The sequence below is a fragment of the Perca fluviatilis genome, chromosome 2, assembly GCF_010015445.1.
Source record: "Perca fluviatilis chromosome 2, GENO_Pfluv_1.0, whole genome shotgun sequence".
Lineage (NCBI taxonomy): Eukaryota > Metazoa > Chordata > Actinopteri > Perciformes > Percidae > Perca > Perca fluviatilis.
This window is the reverse complement of record NC_053113.1, coordinates 3924102-3942270: the sequence shown is the minus strand read 5'-3', so window position 1 is coordinate 3942270 and position 18169 is coordinate 3924102. Positions and strand designations below refer to the sequence as shown.

The window sequence follows — 18169 nt, the reverse complement described above, 5'->3', positions numbered from 1 at the left end:
CCCGCCATGTGGCTTGTAGCCAAGAGACCCAACTAGGCACAGCGGGAGTTGCTACCAAGGCTAGTGACTGGGGCCTGCAGGGACTGCTCGGCTGTGGGAGGAGATACAAAGGAAAAACCAGGAGATCAGGGATCGCCTCTCTACAGATGAACTGTCTCCTGCCAGTGGGCCAGCTCCTGGCCTCACCTTACCGTCATCAGAGAAAGATCTGGAGATGCTCTTGACCTGGGGGCACACTCTGGTTTCAGAGGGAGTAGCTCCTTCCTGAGGCTCAGCGCTGCTGGCCAAAGCCTCCACAAAGCTCCCAGGTGGGAGTTATTTAATAACAATATTCTGGATATCTTCAACAGGAGTCAATGCGACGGATAACTTGGAGCCTCCTTCCTATGGCTCCCCTGCACTGGAGTGGGCTGTAACCTGCCGAGAAGCTGTGAAGCCTGGTCCCTGGGGCTCCTAGCCCCAAGTCCCTAGTCTGAGAGCTGGACCTGGAGGGTCAACAACCCACAGGATTCAGTGAGGTGCTTGATCTCTGTTGGACTGGGGCAGAGTCCACGCTGCAGACCTTCGGAGGCAGACTTTCTGTACTGGGACCTTGGGCAGAACAATAACTTTGAACATTATTGAAAAAATACTTCGGAATTTTCAAAAAAATTAAATGATTGACTGATATCTGATAACCTGACCATGATGCTGATTGATGATTAGGGAAGAGGACATAATGCAAACCAGCTGATGCGAAACAACATTTTCACAACACTGGAGTTAACTTTTACTGGAATTGTTTGGATCACATCAGCTGTTTTGGATCACATCAGCTGTTTGGATCACATCAGCTGTTGGATCTCATCAGCTGTGCCACTAACACGCCAATAATGAAGTTTGTGGACGTATAGTAGCTAAATCTTATATATCTATTTATCTAATATATTTCTTTCAGTAGATATTGTAGTTATAACTCGGTTTAGTTAACCAGTTTGGTGTTAATATGTAATAAAATCTAACAATTCAGAATTTTTTGAATTTTTCCAAAGCTTTTGTTCTTATTTATAATATGTCATAAAGCACTAAGTATGAACTATGGCTGAGATTGAGAACCTAATCTTTTATTTTTTTCATTTTATGTGAATTTGAATACTGGATGCCTTTTTACTCCTCATTCAGTCACAATTAGTTATCATGTTTCCAACTTGTTTAGAATAATATAGTGAGAATTTTAACATGTTTTTAGACAATGGAATTTATATTCTCTATCACCAAAAGTTCACACTTAACATTTGAACACAAATGTTATCTGGTCTTCTTCATAACCATCCCTCCAACAAAACTTTTTGTTTGATTTATTCATCACAAAATACTACTTGCTATCTCTCAACAGGAGTTAAATATAAATAACTTGTTTCCTTCCTGTTGTCTCTCCAGAATGAGTGCCTGTAACCTGTCGAGAGAAGCTGTGAAGCTCTGTCCTCAGGTCTCAGCTCCCAGTTCTACTAGTTTTTCCTGTGTGTTGTTCTGTGTGTGTGCAGTCTGTCAGGCTGTCTGATCTCAGAGGAAGGCTGTTTTTCTCTGGTCTCATCGCTAATCTTCAACCCTCCCATCTGAGAGAGCTGGACCTGAGCTACAATCATCCAGGAGACTCCGGAGTGAAGCTACTGTCAGCGGGACTGAAGGATCCTCTCTGGAGACTGGATAATCTCAGGTAGAAACACTGATTAACAAAAAGTAGATATTTGTGTAGAAAGTTTTAAAGAAGAACATCTCCGGAAAAAAACTGATAACCCCTTTTTTAATAATTGATGTAGTTCTGCGGTCTTATTTATAAATGTGGCACATGCACAAAATGGGGCTGAAAATTGGTGCGTGCGCCATTTACCATGCAAAGGTTATGATTTATAAAAAAATAAATTAACGGGAGAATGTGCGGTTCTCCACGCAAACTCTGACCCATGCGTACGCACATTTTAGAGACAATGGGAATTGGCGACGCAGATGGTGAGTTGGTGAACTGATAGACTGCAGAAAGTAAATGTGGGAACAACGATTACTCATTTTATTTTCAAGTATTGATGCCTCACACGTGTTTTTTCTCTCCATATCATACATATGTTATAATGACCATGAATCCAGCAGTGTTATTTGCGGTTGTACTGAGTGATAATTGTTCCATATACACCTTGTAAAATCCAACTCAACTCATTAAATCGAAATTCGTTCTTAATATTTAATTGGCGCTGTCTCACCATCACATTGTCCGCTACTAACCGCAGGAGGAGGAGATGGCCCGACTACATGGAATACAGGATAGCATCAAATACCCTACCATTAGATAATGGCAGAACACAGTGTAAACAAATGAATATCTGTCTTTAATACTGTGCATATATCATCAAATGTCGAAGTCTGGAAATAGAGACATTAAGCTCTCGTCTAATCGTTATCCTTAATGTATTGGTCCGAACTTTAATACTGTTCATAACAAAACCGGCATGAAGTAAAGTATGTTTGCCTATTAGACTTTTGTCTTCAAATTGTATCTCAGGTGGGGGATACCACCAGTTGATGCTGTGATTTGGGCAAGGTGTTGACAACCACTCTAATTGTTGTAAACATATAAATGCGCGGTGACCCTTGTGCGTAATGCTGCATGATGGCACTGCTGGCACTGCAGGAGGACTAACCCCAAATGGAAGAATCAGGAGAGATAGAGGCTTTAGGAACCATGACGATAACTGGCTAATATGATGATTTAAATTCCCTAAAGCTGTGCTCTTGGATCTATGTACTGAATTAAGGTTAGATAGGAAAGGCCACGCACCTTGCCATCCCGGTCCTAATACAAGTACTCGCTACTCTGGGGGAAAACGGCTACATGTTTTTTATAAATAGCCTACTGTATTATGTATACTCTTCAACTTTATCACTAAGGCTTGTTTGTATATAATATATAGTTCTGTTAAATCTTATCATATGCGTCGGGTATATCAAAGCTGTCCCCGAGTGCCGTAATGCCTGCTGTTTTGGACGGTACTATTAATGTAGGTAGTCTATAGATCAGGTTTCCCTACACTGGATGCTGATTCATGTACGCACACTTGTAGGTAATCTCTGATTTATAAAGGGAACATTGCTTACAGATGTGCATACGCACGGTTTTATGAATCTGAATGATTTTTGGCGTACGCCATTTTTGGCTTTTGGGTGTACGTACACTTTTAGTAAGGATCCTACGCACAGTTTTATAAATGAGACCTCTGGTCATTATGATATGATAAAGCACGCTAGGAACACACGCTCGTACACATCAAATAGCCTATTATAAGAACAGCTGTTTTCTGGAGCAGTAAACGGCTTTAGAGGGCAGACAGTTGATGTACATACTATGAAATAAAATCCTGACTTAGACCTCTTGTATCTGGAAAGTGTCCTGAGATAACTTCTGTTATGATTGGACACTTTAAAGGAAATTAAACTGAATTAAATATTTTAATTGATTGGCAGCCCAAATATGACTATTAAATTAGTCATATTTGATCAAAACGAAGCTGTGTGTGTAAGAGTGATGCAATGCAATGAACTCCTTTCAGGGTGGAGCCTGCTGGAGCCAGATGGTTGACACCAGGTCTGAGGAAGTGTAAGTATGTTTTTAGTTTCATTCATCAAACTGTGACATCACTCATTCTGCCCTCTGATGTCATCATCAAAGTGCTGATTGGTTAATAACTGCAGCTGTGTTGTGTCTCGTTCTCTCCGCCAGATTCCTGTGAAATCACACTCGACAGAAACACAGTGAACAGAAAACTCAAACTGTCTGACAACAACAGGAAGGTGAAACGTGTGGAGGAGGATCAGCCATATCTTGATCATCCAGAGAGGTTTGACTACTGGCCTCAGCTGCTGTGTAGAGATGGTCTGACTGGTTGCTGTTACTGGGAGGTCGAGAGGACAGGAGGGGTTGTTATATCAGTGAGTTACAGAGGAAACATTGTTGACTGTGTGTTTGGATATAATGATCAGTCCAGGGGTCCGTTCCAGGTAGGAGGTTTAACAAACTCTGAGTCTAACCCTGAACTCTGAGTTGATTTACCCCAAGATGGGAAACTCTGGGCTAGATTTATCAAGCCGTTCTGCCTGTTTCCAGGCGCTAATTGGTCGCAAAGACGGACGTAACCGATGCGGGCTATTTACAAACAGGGCGCACTTGGGTAAAATCGCAGATTGTCTGCCACATGAGCGAGAAGAGACAAGTTGCGCTTTCAATATGCGTTCGTGGGAGGGTTCGTGGGGAAAGTGGGAGTTCCACCCAAAAGGTGGGAGGATAAACGCGAAGAGTGCCCCTAATTATATATTCCGTGGTATTTACAAAGACTGTCAGTAAGAGCCTCTATTCTGCGGGGAAATTCTCCGCCTCTTAAAAACAGGTCTAAACCAGCCGCAATCAAGTTTCCTCGTGGACCTTTATGCCGCTGGTGAAATGGCAACAGCAATTTGAGCAAGACAAAGACGCAACGAGGCTGAAAATATTTTTAAACACAAGAATCACACTTTGTCAGTGAACACAACATCATTTAGTGTTACGGATCAAGCAGCCATGCAATATTAGAGTTACTGGAAGAAATCAAAGATGAAATTGAATCTCCCACTCAGCGTTCACATCCCATTCCAGCAGTTGTTAAACTCCTCCCTACATTACAAATATTGGCATCAGGATCATTTCAAACAGTCATAGCATCAGCAGTGGGAATATCGCAGTCTGCACTCAGCCATATCATAGCACCAGTACCGCTTTGCTACAGCGCAATTTACGGTCTAGTGGGCGGAGAAAGACGCTGATTGCCTGATGGGTGTCAGGGTTGATAAATACTACGCAAAATGTGGATGCATAAGCGTGCTTTATTACCGAACTATCGCAGACGGCAACGCGCCAAACTCGCGCTAGTGTTAGTAAATCTAGCCCTCTGAGTTTTCGGTTCCAGAACAGCTGATTTGAGTTGGTTCAATCAACTTCGAGTATGTTCACTCAGGGTTACACGCGTGCACAAAGGCAGTATGAATGGAACCATGATTCTACGATTCACCATGGTAACAACCACAAACAAACGGGTTGGGCCGGAAATACTCATGCGCACAAACAGCGAGTTTGAACATGTATTTCGTTAAAAAAGCAAGACAGCGGCTGCTGCAAGAGAGAGAGAGAGAATTGATGTGGGAGTAAATTGCTGCTTGAGTCAATGTGTACGCATTCACAGTGTATTAATTTCATATTTAATCACAGTTAACTTATAATATTAGGCTACTGGTGAAAACTGAAATTGTATTACACCTATAATTTCATTTAGGTGCAATCCTGCGGGGCGAAAAAGTAAACTATAGGCCTACTAATCCCATTCTGAGGCTGCAGCACCATATCATTAACAGAACTATAATGTATAAACATTTATTTCTTTTAATGGCTCTACTGTCCAGGGACAACTACAAAAAACGTTTCAGAGCGAGTCACACTTTTCGATTGCACTGCATACAGTGGCTTTACTATTAGCCTACAGTATGATCCGCTACACTGTTGTAGCCTAAAGAAAACTGCTGTTTGCAAAAAACGTGTCGATACAAAGAATCTGCTGGGATGTTAAAGTCTGTCCACGATGGTTGATGTTAGTGATATGAGGACGGATAAGGTATCTACATATCTAATGGACTGTGATAAAAAATACCTCTCAAATCGGTTATGTGGAAATTAAAATACATCTATAGTGGGACTCAATCACCGTAAACTCTCTGTGAAATTAATACAGCTTTTTCATCAATGGGATCGTCGACAAAAAGGACATGACATGTTTGAGAAAAAACGTTTTATTATCTGCCTAATATAAACCAATATGTTTTTTATTCATGCAGATAAAACTGCAATAAAATGTGCCTGATACAGACTGAAGAGTTGAGAATTTCTCCTCCCTCTCAGAGGGAGGAGACTGAGAAAACTCAAGTTTTTCCCCGTTTCTCTCAGTCTCCTCCCTCTCAGAGGGAGGAGATTGAGAGAAAATCAAGGTTTCTTGAAGAAAACCTGTCCTTCTACACAGTCTTTTCTGACTCATTGATCCACCTCCACACCTTCAACACCACATTCACTCAGCCTCTTTATCCTGGGTTTGGGTTCTGGTCTTCTGGTGCCTCAGTGTCTGTGTCCTGTGTAGAACTGTCCAGGGACAACTACAAAACCGTTTCAGAGCGAGTCACACTTTTCTGATTGCACTGCATACAGTGGCTTTACTATTAGCCTACAGTATGATCCGCTACACTGTTGTAGCCTAAAGAAAAACTGCTGTTTGCAAAAACGTATTGCGATACAAAGAATCTGCTGGGATGTTAAAGTCTGTCCACGATGGTTGATGTTAGTGATATGAGGGACGGATAAGGTATCTACATATCTAATGGACTGTGATAAAAAAATACCTCTCAAATCGGTTATGTGGAAATTAAAATACATCTATAGTCGGGACTCAATACCGACGTAAACTCTCTGTGAATTAATACAGCTTTTTCATCAATGGGATCGTCGACAAAAGGACATGACATGTTTGAGAAAAAAACGTTTTATAATCTGCCTAATATAAACCAATATGTTTTTTTATTCATGCAGATAAAACTGCAATAAAATGTGCCTGATACAGACTGAATGAATGAGGAAATGAGTTTCTCCTCCCTCAGAGGGAGGAGACTGAGAGAAACTCAAGTTTTTTCCCCCGTTTCTCTCAGTCTCCTCCCTCTCAGAATCAAAATCAAGGTTTCTTGAAGAAAACCTGTCCTTCTACACAGTCTTTTCTGACTCATTGATCCACCTCCACACCTTCAACACCACATTCACTCAGCCTCTTTATCCTGGGTTTGGGTTCTGGTCTTCTGGTGCCTCAGTGTCTGTGTCCTGTGTAGAACGGAGAGTCTCCTGACAGTTTCTGTCACTGCTGATCAGTTGAGTCTGTACAGGATAACACTTACAGAAATATTTTAGGTTATTGTTATGAACTAATGAATGAACTTTATATAAAATAATTCAGAATGATTGAACAGATTCCTCGTGAACAAACTTCTTCCACTTCCAGTCCTTTAAAGATGAAAGCTGTGATCATGAAATTGTAGAAATGCCATTGACTTGTGTTGTTTTGAATTCTGTATTTTTTTGAATCAACTCTGTACAAAATAATTCTGAACGATTGAACAGATTTGTCATAAACACTGTAAACTTCAGGGCTGCACAATGTATCGTTTTTTATCGCCAACGTGATATCAGCTGGAGTAATATACCGCGATAGACACTCAGAGACAATATGTATGAGAAGTATATGTGCGCCTGCTGATTTGTTTCTTTTACTGCAGTGATTATAGAATGTACGGTTTATGAAAAAAGGAGACAGAGAAAGAATTGTCTTAGTACTCCTCTTCCTCTCCCTTGTGAGGGCATTTTTCTTATTTTCTGTGTTCATCTACAGTATATTGTTCAAATAGGTCCTCTTTTACTGTACTACCATATGATCATGCAATTGAAAGAACCTCAACACCTGAGTGTGAATCAGCTGTGATTGATATATTTGCATAATCAGCTGTTTCTCAATAAATGCATGTATAAAATGCAGGGGATATATTTGTGTTTTAATTTACAATATGATCAGCTGTTCACTTTGACTTTTGCCTATAAGTTAGGTTTAGAACATGATGTTATCTGTTCTGACATACAGTGTGAAAGCATTTGTAAATTTGTCAGTAAAGATCCATTGTTTTGGTTTTGGTGGAGCTTGTGTGTAAAAGAAGTTCAAGCATTTTAAATTTGTGTTAACTTATGCATTTTGTGTCAAAGCAACAATAAATGTGTTAATTGTATAGCCTATACAGACAGATGTTGTGCTAACTGTGTTAAGAGTTTAGGAAAGTTGTTAAAAGTATTGAAAAAAGTGTCATAGCGATCATAAACAACTGTAAATACTTAAGAAAAGTGTCATTTATTAATACAATAAAACGGTATACTCCTCATGAATCATAAAACAAGCTATATATATATATATGTATATTTTATATTTATCATTTCAAGAGGCCCTGTGCTTTAATTTGAAGAGGTCTATCATGAGTTTTTGTCTGCCTAAGCAGATAGAAAAGCTACAGTTCTCGTTAAGACCGTTTGCATGATGTGCAAGGTTTACATAGGCTACTAATGCAATCATACAGTAAAGCATGCCTACGTTTTTATTGTTGTGGTGCTATCATCAATAGTTTGTCCACCACTCAGTTTTTGGCTCAGTTTTATGAAGGGACAAAGTGTTTTAAGGGGAGTTGTGCTTACCGCAGGTTCTACTCTCCCTCACTCATCTCTGTCCCTCTCCTCCTGAGTCTCCTCCTGACTGCCACTGCCGCCGACACCGACACACACCACCACTATCATCAGCCATGGGAGATGATGGAGGTTCTGCTATAGCCGAAAACATGTCTTTTCGCTTTTTTCTTTTATTTGAGCCGCTTGGGTAACTTTGTTTCATTTTCGTGTTTAGACCATTGACATAAAAGAAAGGTTTAGACTTGTCTTGCTCCGTCTCTCTGTCTATTCCGAGTTCTCCTGTCACGTGTGTTTATCTTTCCCGCCCGCACCATTACGGACTAGTCCATTTCATTGTGAAAGTAGGGGGTGCAAGCAGGGCGCCTGCAGCTGCAAGGGGGCCGATTTGCCAATTCCCCCACACAGTGAAACAATAGATAACAGAAAATCGCTTAGCTTTATTTCCTTTCTCCAGCATAGTAAAGTCAGACACAAGGTGTGTGTGTGTGTGTGCGTGTGTGTGTGTGAGAGAGACACAACACAACTCTAATGTTTCTGCTCAAAGGTTCAAGGTTCGGCTTTATTGTCGTTATACAACACAATTGTCCAATGAAATGTAATCATAGCAGAGGATTTAATTTTGTTTGTAAGTTCTCGTTCCGCCCCCCATGTGACATGAAAAAATACCGCCCTGGTTCGCCCGTACCAAAAACCGCCACTGCTCTGTATGTCAGAACAGATAACATCATACAATAATAATAGACAATATACTATTGTCCATTGTTATTGTATCAGGGCAGACCTGACACATGTAAAATAATGCAGTTTCTGTAATTCCATGGGATGTTAGTGTTTTGTATGACATTGTGCTATGATTGACTAAAGTGTAGACACAGTGTATTGTGTTAGTGAATTATTGTATTTTGGAAATTAGAGTTTAGATTTTAATGTGTGATTTTGAGCTAACTAACTGTTCTGCCAATTGTGTGTTGGTGTTTGGTGCCTTAAGAGTTTAGGAAAGTTGTTAAAAGTATTGAAAAAATTGTCATAGCAATTGTAAAAAACTGTAATTTGGAACTGCATCACTATGAGCTGGCACTCCTCCAACAGGAACTAGTGTTGAATCTTAATCAGGACACTCTACAGTGAGAGTAGGTGTAGACCAAATTCTCAGCAATCATTTGGTGCGACAGTGGCGAGAACAAACTTCTGACGTCTAAATTCCTGCATTCAGATATATTAGTATGCATGAATTTAAGTTTCAAAATGTTGTAGGTTTCCCCAGAATGAAGCTGTAGCTCGACGCTCTTCTAAATCTCCTCGTCTTAATCCACATTAAAAAATCCAGGGAACAGCTCACCTGTGTCAGAGATTTCTCTCCAGGCGGAGAGTGACCCTCTTCTTCATCAACTCTTCTTCATCATCTCTTTGGACTGTTTGAAGAAACTGTAAGTTGCTGTTTGATACTTTAACAACACGTTAGTCTTTGGTCTCTTCAGGGTTAGTTTCTGGCTCTGTAATGTTAAATATAATGTTTCTACTTCACTTCTTATTTCCTGAGAAAGTTTGGACAACTCTTGTGTTGAAGATAAATCTACATGTTGGTGATTTACTGGAATCAAGCAGCTAAGCTTTATTTCCTTTCTCCAGCAGAGTAAAGTCAGACACAAGGTGTGTGTGTGTGTGTGTGTGTGTGTGTGTGTGTGTGTGTGTGTGTGTGTGTGTGTGTGTGTGTGTGTGTGTGTGTGTGAGAGAGACACAACACAACTCTAATGTTTCTGCTCAAAGGTTCAAGGTTCGGCTTTATTGTCATTATACAACACAATTGTCCAATGAAATGTAATTATTTACAGCTGCTCTGATCAAGATAAGTTACCAGCCGGCCTGCCTCTGTGGACTTTGGTCTAAAATATCGGAAAAAAAGTAAAAAGTTGTCAAAGAATATTCCAAATAGGCGACAAAAACTCAGAAAAAAGCAACAAAAACATAGAAAAAAAGCAGCAAAAATTTCTGAAAACGTGACAAAAACCTTAAAAAAAGGAACACAAATGTCTAAAAAGCCTCCCATAAATCCTGCTTATGTGTACATAGTTTTCTCTCCACGTTAGTTATCTGGACATTAGGGCTCAACCTCGTGGGGAAACAATCTAATTGTGATTTTTCTGTCAAGTTAGTCTTTGGTCTCTTCAGGGTTAGGTTCTGGCTCTGTAATGTTAAATATAATGTTTCTACTTCACTTCTTATTTCCTGAGAACGTGTGAAGGACTCTTGTGTTGAAGATCAGAAAGCTGTCTGCAGCAGTTAGTGTCGGTCGTTCTATTCACTGACAGGACTGATGTGGAGACAACAAGAGTCAGCTCTTTTATTCTCTAACTAAATCAGCTAATATGGAACTGCATCACAATGAGCCAGTTCTCCTCTAACAGGAACTAGTGTCCAATCCTAAGCAGGACACTCTACAATTAGAGTAAGTGTAGACCACACTCTCAGCAATCATTTGGTGCGACAGTGGCGAGAACAAACTTCTGACGTTTAAATCCCTGCATTCAGATATATTAGTATGCATGAATTTAAGTTACAAAATGTTGTAGGTTTCCCCAGAATGAAGCCATAGCTTGATGCTCTTCTAAATCTCCTTGTCGTAATCCACACAAAAAAATCCACAGGACCACACAATGCTGAAGTTGGCTTCCGATTCACAGCTTCCGATTCGGCACTTAAGGGGAAATTTAAGGGGAACTTAAAACTGTCTGATTCAGCAGGGAAACAAAACTTACTGAACCTCTGTTTCTTTAACTCCTTACTGTACTGAAAGAGTGTTAGTCATTAAGGTACATTATTAATTATGTCTAAAACACACTTTTAGATTTGTGAAAGTTTTATTGTCCTCATAACAATGTGATAAAGGGAGATTTGACTGTTTAGCTAAATATTCTTAAAAACACAGTTTCAAATTTGTGAAAACTTTATAATTTTTGTGAAAATGAAATAAAGGGAGATTTTAGAGAGTTTATTTCATATGTAGGCCACATAAGACCAGGTCCAGATCCAAAACCACTATACCTTGACTCGTCAAATCTGGACCAAATTATCCCAGAGAGGGTAAATATTCTTAAAAACACAGTTTCGCATTTGTGAAAACTTTATTCTTTTTGTGAAAATGCAATGTATGAGTATAGGATGAGACTGAGATAAAAATGCACAATTTGAATCTGTCTGCTAGTTCAGCACCATGGATTTTTCTAATTGTAGATGCCATCTCTCCTCTGTATTTTTAATTAAAGGGGTGATAGAATGATTATATAGGGTATTTTACACTCTTCCTTAAGGTCTCCTAATGGGGTATGTAACATTGGTTGGGCTGAAAATTGCCCGAATGCTATTTTATTAGGCCCTTAACTACCCTGTGAATATAGCTCTATTTGGAACAAGAGCTTTTCTTCCAAATATGGTATGCTCATGAATATTCAGAATGAGCTACGCGCTGATTGGTTTGAGCAAACTACATAGAAACACATGGGAGACTCTCATATTTCAGACACTGCAAAGTTATACATTGTTTATCGGGCTATTTCGTTATTAAATTCACTTCTGATACTTTTTTAAGCGAGAAATCAACTATATAAAGCTCAAATATGGGCCGTTTTACGAAAATTGATGGCTAATTGCAAATTTGGTAAGACTGTGTGTCGGAGTTCAGCCGGTGCTGCCTCGCCGCCGGCCGCCTGCCTTCCTTCACAGACCCCGGCCTGCTATGAGGTACTTGGAGCTCGGTCAACGGCTGCAGCCCACAGCAGGGACTACCAACACCGCGCCCTGACAGAGCTCCAGGGCCTTCAACTCCCCCTCTTCCTGCTAGCTAAATGGCCAGTTGTGTGAGAGTGAGAGCCGTCGCGAGCTTGTTACACCAGCAATCTGTTACCTCATGTTACACACATGTCACGCCACTTATTACAAAATCTAATTAAAGGTCTTATAAAGCTAACAACGGTGTCCAATTTCAAGTTAATGAATATTTGTGAAGACAAAGTGTTTTGTTAGCTGCAACTGTCCCTTCAATCCTAGCTATGTGTAGCCACAAACCACGGATAGTTAGCTTCCTTTCGCTTTAATTCGATTATATATACAGTTTGATTTCTCACCCACTATACCACTAGTTATAACTACAGGTGCTAAATGAATATTGTGAAAACTAGGTGTTCTTAGCTGACTTCCCTCAATCTACTAGTGTAGCTACAACCACGGATAGTAGCTCCTCTTAATTGATTATATTTACAGTTGAATTTCTCACTCACTTATACAACATCTAAATATATGTCTATAACCTAACAATGGTGTGATTCAATTAATGAATATTTGTGAAGACAAAGTGTTTCAGCTGTACTCCCTTCAATCTTACTATGTACTACAAACCACGGATAGTTAGCTTCTTCGCTTAATTAGATTATATTTACAGTAATTTCATCACCTTACACAAAATCTAACTATATGTCTTATAAAGCTAACAACGGTGTCCGATCAAGTTAATAAATATTTGTGAAGACAAAGTGTTTCGTTAGCTGCGACTGTCCCTTCAATCCTAGCTATGTGTAGCTACAAACCACGGATAGTTAGCTTCCTTTCGCCTTAATTCGATTATATTTACAGTTTGAATTTCGCCAACGCCACTTACACAAAATCTAACTATATGTCTTATAAAGCTAACAACGGTGTCCGATTTCAAGTTAATGAATATTTGTGAAGACTAGGTGTTTCGTTAGCTGTGACTGTCCCTTCAATCCTAGCTACAAATCACGGATAGTTAGCTTCCTTCTTCTTAATTTGAGTATATTTACAGTTTGAATTTCGGCACGCCAATTATACAACATCTCCCTAAAGGTTTTATAAAGCTAACAACGGTGTCCGATTTCAAGTTAATGAATATTTGTGAATTCCAAAGGAATTCTAAGAGGAGGCTAGCTAGCTCTCATTGATAGAGCTACATCCAGCCGCAGGCTCTATCAATGCGACTCACGGGACAACGCGTTTATTTCCCCAAACGTTTGTTTAAATAACTCAACACATTATAATTAACACACATTATAAGATTAACTGGAAACTGTGGTAACAGATTGCTGGCGTAACAAGCTTCGCTGACCGTGCTCTCACTCACACACACCAGGCATTTAGCTAGCAGGAAGAGGGGAGCTGCAGGCCCTGGAGCTCTGTCAGAGCACCAGCGTTTAGTAGTCCATTATCCAAAAACCGGTGACTTTGCGCGGGTATGGAGTGCTGTGGGCTGCCAGTCGTGCGGAGCTCCAAGTACCTCAGAGCAGGCCGAGGTGTGTGAAGGAAGGCAGGTCGGGCGGCGAGGCAGCAACACAGGGCACCGGCAGCTGAATTCCGACACACAGTTGGACAAAATGTGCAATTAGCCATCCATTTTCGTAAAATGGCCCATATTTGAGCCTTACATAGTTGATTTCGCGCAAAAAAGTTTCAGAAGTGAATTTTGTAATGGAATAGCAGAGATATGCGCGACCTAGATTCGGAAGACTACCTGATCTCAGGTCAGTTGTGTAGCCTATGTAAATGTTGGGGCGTGACCGTTCTCTTAATACACCCATGGGCTGACAAAGGTTCCGGTTTTTGGGAGGTTGACGTCAACTTCCAGCTTTGTTGGGATTCGCCCGTTTTCAGCGGCAGTTTCAAAATATGAAATTTTCCTAGTAAAGGGGTGTCAGTGGGACTTTGAGCTTCTATGTATGTCCTATTTACCCACCGAACTGTCGTTATTCAACTATGACTAACTATAAAATCGGTTTTGCATTCTATCACCCCTTTAATATAAAAAATATAACAACAACATCTAATTTAGGCTGCTTATAAGGTAAACTTTATTTTTGGTTATGGGCATTATTTTGTTCCACCGGCTCATAAATACTGCTTTAACTTAAAACAATATAAGCAGTATAAAGACATTTAAAAAATAAATACAGCGGACCAGCTTCCTCTGATACATAACTGTGTGGATGTGGCTTGTTTGTGTGAAGGCTCTGAATTTTGACAGATTCACAGACAAAAAGCAGAAATATTCATCAAAGAGTTCACTTTGTTGGCAGGCATAACACAGACACCAAAATGTTAAGACAGGCAGGATTTGCAGGCAGGCAGATTCAGTCAAAACAAAAGGTTAGCAATGCTACGATGAGGAGACATAATAGATTTGGCTACTGTGCATATGTACAGTCTTAACTCTAAAGTCTTTGGATTTGGTAATGAGGATCATGACTGCAGGCAGGTGTGAGGTGACAGGCAAAGGTAGGAACACAATGAGGACACCTGGTGGGCAGAAGTTAAGGGGCAGGGTCTGAAATGGCGGCAAATGTGAGAAACATAAATGAGATTTCACCATTTGATTGATTTCTGAATCAAATGGTGATAACTGTGTAGAAGAATTGACAAAAAGCTTTTCATAAAAATGTCTTAATTTATAGATCAAAAGAAAATCAAGCACACTAATGGCTAAATTATGTTGCCTCTAAAGGCCGAGACACACTAACCAGGTGGCCGACCGTTGGCAGAAAGGCAGTTGGACTGATCAGTCGGCTCCCGTCGGTCCAAAAAGTGCCTCGTAACACACCAAAGTGACACTGTTATGAGACGTAATAATAATATAAATACGTTAATAATGTACCTTAATGACTAACACTCTTTCAATACAGTCAGAACTGAACTACATTCAGAAACAGCATCTCTGAGCTGGTGAGTGACGTCATGGCGCCCTCTGGTGGACATAAGCAAGAACTACAGGAAGAGCGCCACAACACATATTCACACATTAACACACGTTTACAGATTTTATTAGTTTCATTTCTGTTTTTATCTTACACACTCACCCCACTTTTTAAATTACATTTGATTACATTTTATGTATTTATTTTGTAATACTTTTAAAATTAAAATATTTTCTTTTAAAACAGGATGTATATATTTGCGTGCATGCGTGTGTGTAACCATCATTGTGTTGGAGAAAATTACGTTTTTAATTCCCATGGCCAATCAGTGAAAAGCACTAGGAACCTCCATAGACGTGTGGAAAGTCCCTTGTGTTTCATTCACAGGACAAAGGAAGAACAAACACACACTGACAACAAAAAATCCGAAACTTTCTGTAAGATGGCCTCTAATTATTTCCTTTCTCCTGCTGACAGAAAACAAACCTTTGTTTTCACCACCGTAAAGTCAGACACAACAGGACACTATTGTTTCCTTTGGGACCTTTCAGAATAAAATGTAGAGACCTAAATGCCTCTGTTACTGTTGTAGTGATGTGTAGGAGGCAGAGAAGTGTCTCAATGTCCTTAATTTTTATGAACAGGAATGTTTTGCAAAGAGAACATTAGACCTGGAGTTTCCAATGTTCCTGTTCTCCCAGAAAGATAATGAATGACAGAGCAGGATGAGCAGAGAGCAGAAATCATTCTGTGAAGAGCTTCAGACTTTATTTTCTGCTTGATAGCTTCTAGTTTCTCCAGCAGCTTCTGTTTCTGGAGATTAAAAAGTGGTCTTCCTCTCTTTCTAACAGGACCCATCAGAGACCAGACCCTGCTGAACCTGAACCCAGCTGTGTGTCCATGAAGAGTCACTGGTCCATGGAGCCAACACTGCTTATAAAAAAGACCTATAAGGGAGAGGCGAATAGAAATGGAGGAGAGGCTACTTAAATTGGAGGAGAGAAGATTGATGGAGAGACTTGAATGGCAGAAGGAGCGAATTGCAATGGAAACGGAAATTGAAATGTTAAGAAGATTGAGGTGAGTTGTGAACATCCAGCAAACTGAAACTGCATACTCCTTCAAATAAAGTGTTGTATTGTATAATTGTGGAAAGTACTGCTTGTAGTGGATGACTCAAATGAGAATATTTTTGCAAAATAATTTCCTGTCTCAATCAAAATATAATTTCGAAATATTATATTTAGATTTTTTTAAATTCTGTTTTCAAAGGATATTTTTATTGAGTTTTGGACAGAAAGTAAAGCATTATTGGCATTTCATTGGTAATAATTAGGCATACAGATAATATTAATATAATATTTTATGCAGGGAGTCTTTACCTGAACATGTGACCCTGAATAAATGTGTTTTTCTATCAGGACCAGGCAGAGACCAGAGTCTCCTGAACCTGAACCTGAACCTGAACCCAGCTGTGTGTCCTTTAAGAGCGACCGGTCAAAACAACGGTATATTAGTTGTAAAGGAGAGCAACCCTCTGCTGAAAAGAGGTAAGCTGTTAATATTATTATAATATTGCTGAATCTTGTTGTAACTTTTATGTATCCAGAGAAGTTTTTTGAGTTTATTTTTCACTTCTTTCTTCTTCACATCCATTTTCTCACATCTGAAAGTTGTCCAGTTAAACCAGTCTTCAACTCTCGACTTTAGGTAAATATTGGATCTGGTTTGGTCCAATATATTCTCTGGTGTTTTAGCTTTTTAACACAGTTTTTTGTGTAGTTTTTTGAACGTCTTTGTGTTAATCTTGTTTTAGATGCTGCTTGTATCTCCAGCTGTTTTTGTGTCTGAATAATAAAAAGTGAATTTCCATCCCTGTTGGTCTTACACTCTGTGTAACTGGATCCATCAAAGACCAGATTCTACTGAACCTGAACCCAGCTTTGTGTCCTTTAAGAGTGACTGGTCACATCATCACTATATTAATTTTAAAGGAGAGCAACCCTCTGCTGACAAAAGGTAAGCCGTTAATATTATAATATTACTGAATCATGTTTTAACTTTTATGTATCCAGAGAAATTTAGAAATTTATCTTTCATCTCCACATATATTTATCTTCTCACATATGAAAGCTTTCCAGTAAGAACACTCTTCAACTGTATATCTCAATTTAATATTGGACCTTTTTGGTCCAATATCATCTGGTGTTTTAGCCCCATTAAAAAGTATTTTTAATCTCCCATAGCAATAGGGAAGGCTAAAAATGATGAATGGCAAACTTCTTCCCAAATGTTCTTCTCCAACTGGGAATACCAGGGGGATGGTTGGGATGCGCCTCAGTTTGCCCTTTCAGGGTAACTTCCTCTGCACATCCCCCCCTGGAGATTCAGCGACCCTTGGTAAGTGTATGTGTCACCTGGGTCGGGACACTATTTGCCATGAGAAGACTTCTGCCATTTGAGTCTGGACACCTAAGGCCAAGTTTCAGTGAGTGGGTTCATGACCAGATTTTTTCCCCCTGAAGTCTCCTGAACCAAATTGGTCAAAAGGCAAAATTCTTCCCAAATGTTGGATGCAGGTTTCCAGTTGGATGTCAGATCAGAAGTCAATAACGGGAAGTAAAAAAAAGGGAACCACCATCCAACAGTATCCTCAGTCCAGGTCAGCAGTTCTCCTCGACTACAGCCATCTAAGCTCTGCTTTCCCCTCCTGAGTCTGCTGATGGTTTGCCAAAATCGTTTTCAGGCCAACTGACAGGTTTTCACTGTTGACTCCCTAAAACGTCTTCTACCTACAAATGTTTGCTTCCATGACCACATAAGCTGCAGACCTCCTAACATCATGATACCAGTCTGCTGCTTCAGGAGTCCTTTAGACCAACCATGTTGTAACCCTTCTTTACTTAGTTTACGTAGTTCTTTCTGTTGATTCACAGTGGGGTCAGCAGTACCACCAACACTTTCATGTCAGGGGAAACCATCTGACTCAATGTTATAATCAAAACTTTAAGTCACAGGAAATTACCTTGTTATGTTATGTCTCTGTGTGGACAGACATGATGTGAGCTAATTCTTCCTGATTCCTCCACAGAGTGGACCAGGAGAGCTTAGAGGTTCCCAGTGGTCAGTCTGCCCAGCAGCATCAAACACACCTGGACTC

General features: G+C 39.9%; 1 protein-coding gene and 1 long non-coding RNA gene across 2 annotated transcripts in view; both read left to right on the top strand.

Annotated features, from left to right (window-relative positions):
• Positions 1-18169, top strand: part of LOC120544895 (NLR family CARD domain-containing protein 3-like) — a 116504-nt gene that overhangs the window by 73686 nt on the left and 24649 nt on the right. The window lies entirely within an intron of this gene.
• On the top strand, positions 9462-18136 carry LOC120571752. The gene is made up of 5 exons (XR_005641287.1): positions 9462-9741; positions 15861-16089; positions 16431-16559; positions 16929-17028; positions 18101-18136. It is a non-coding gene; the product is annotated as an uncharacterized LOC120571752 (long non-coding RNA).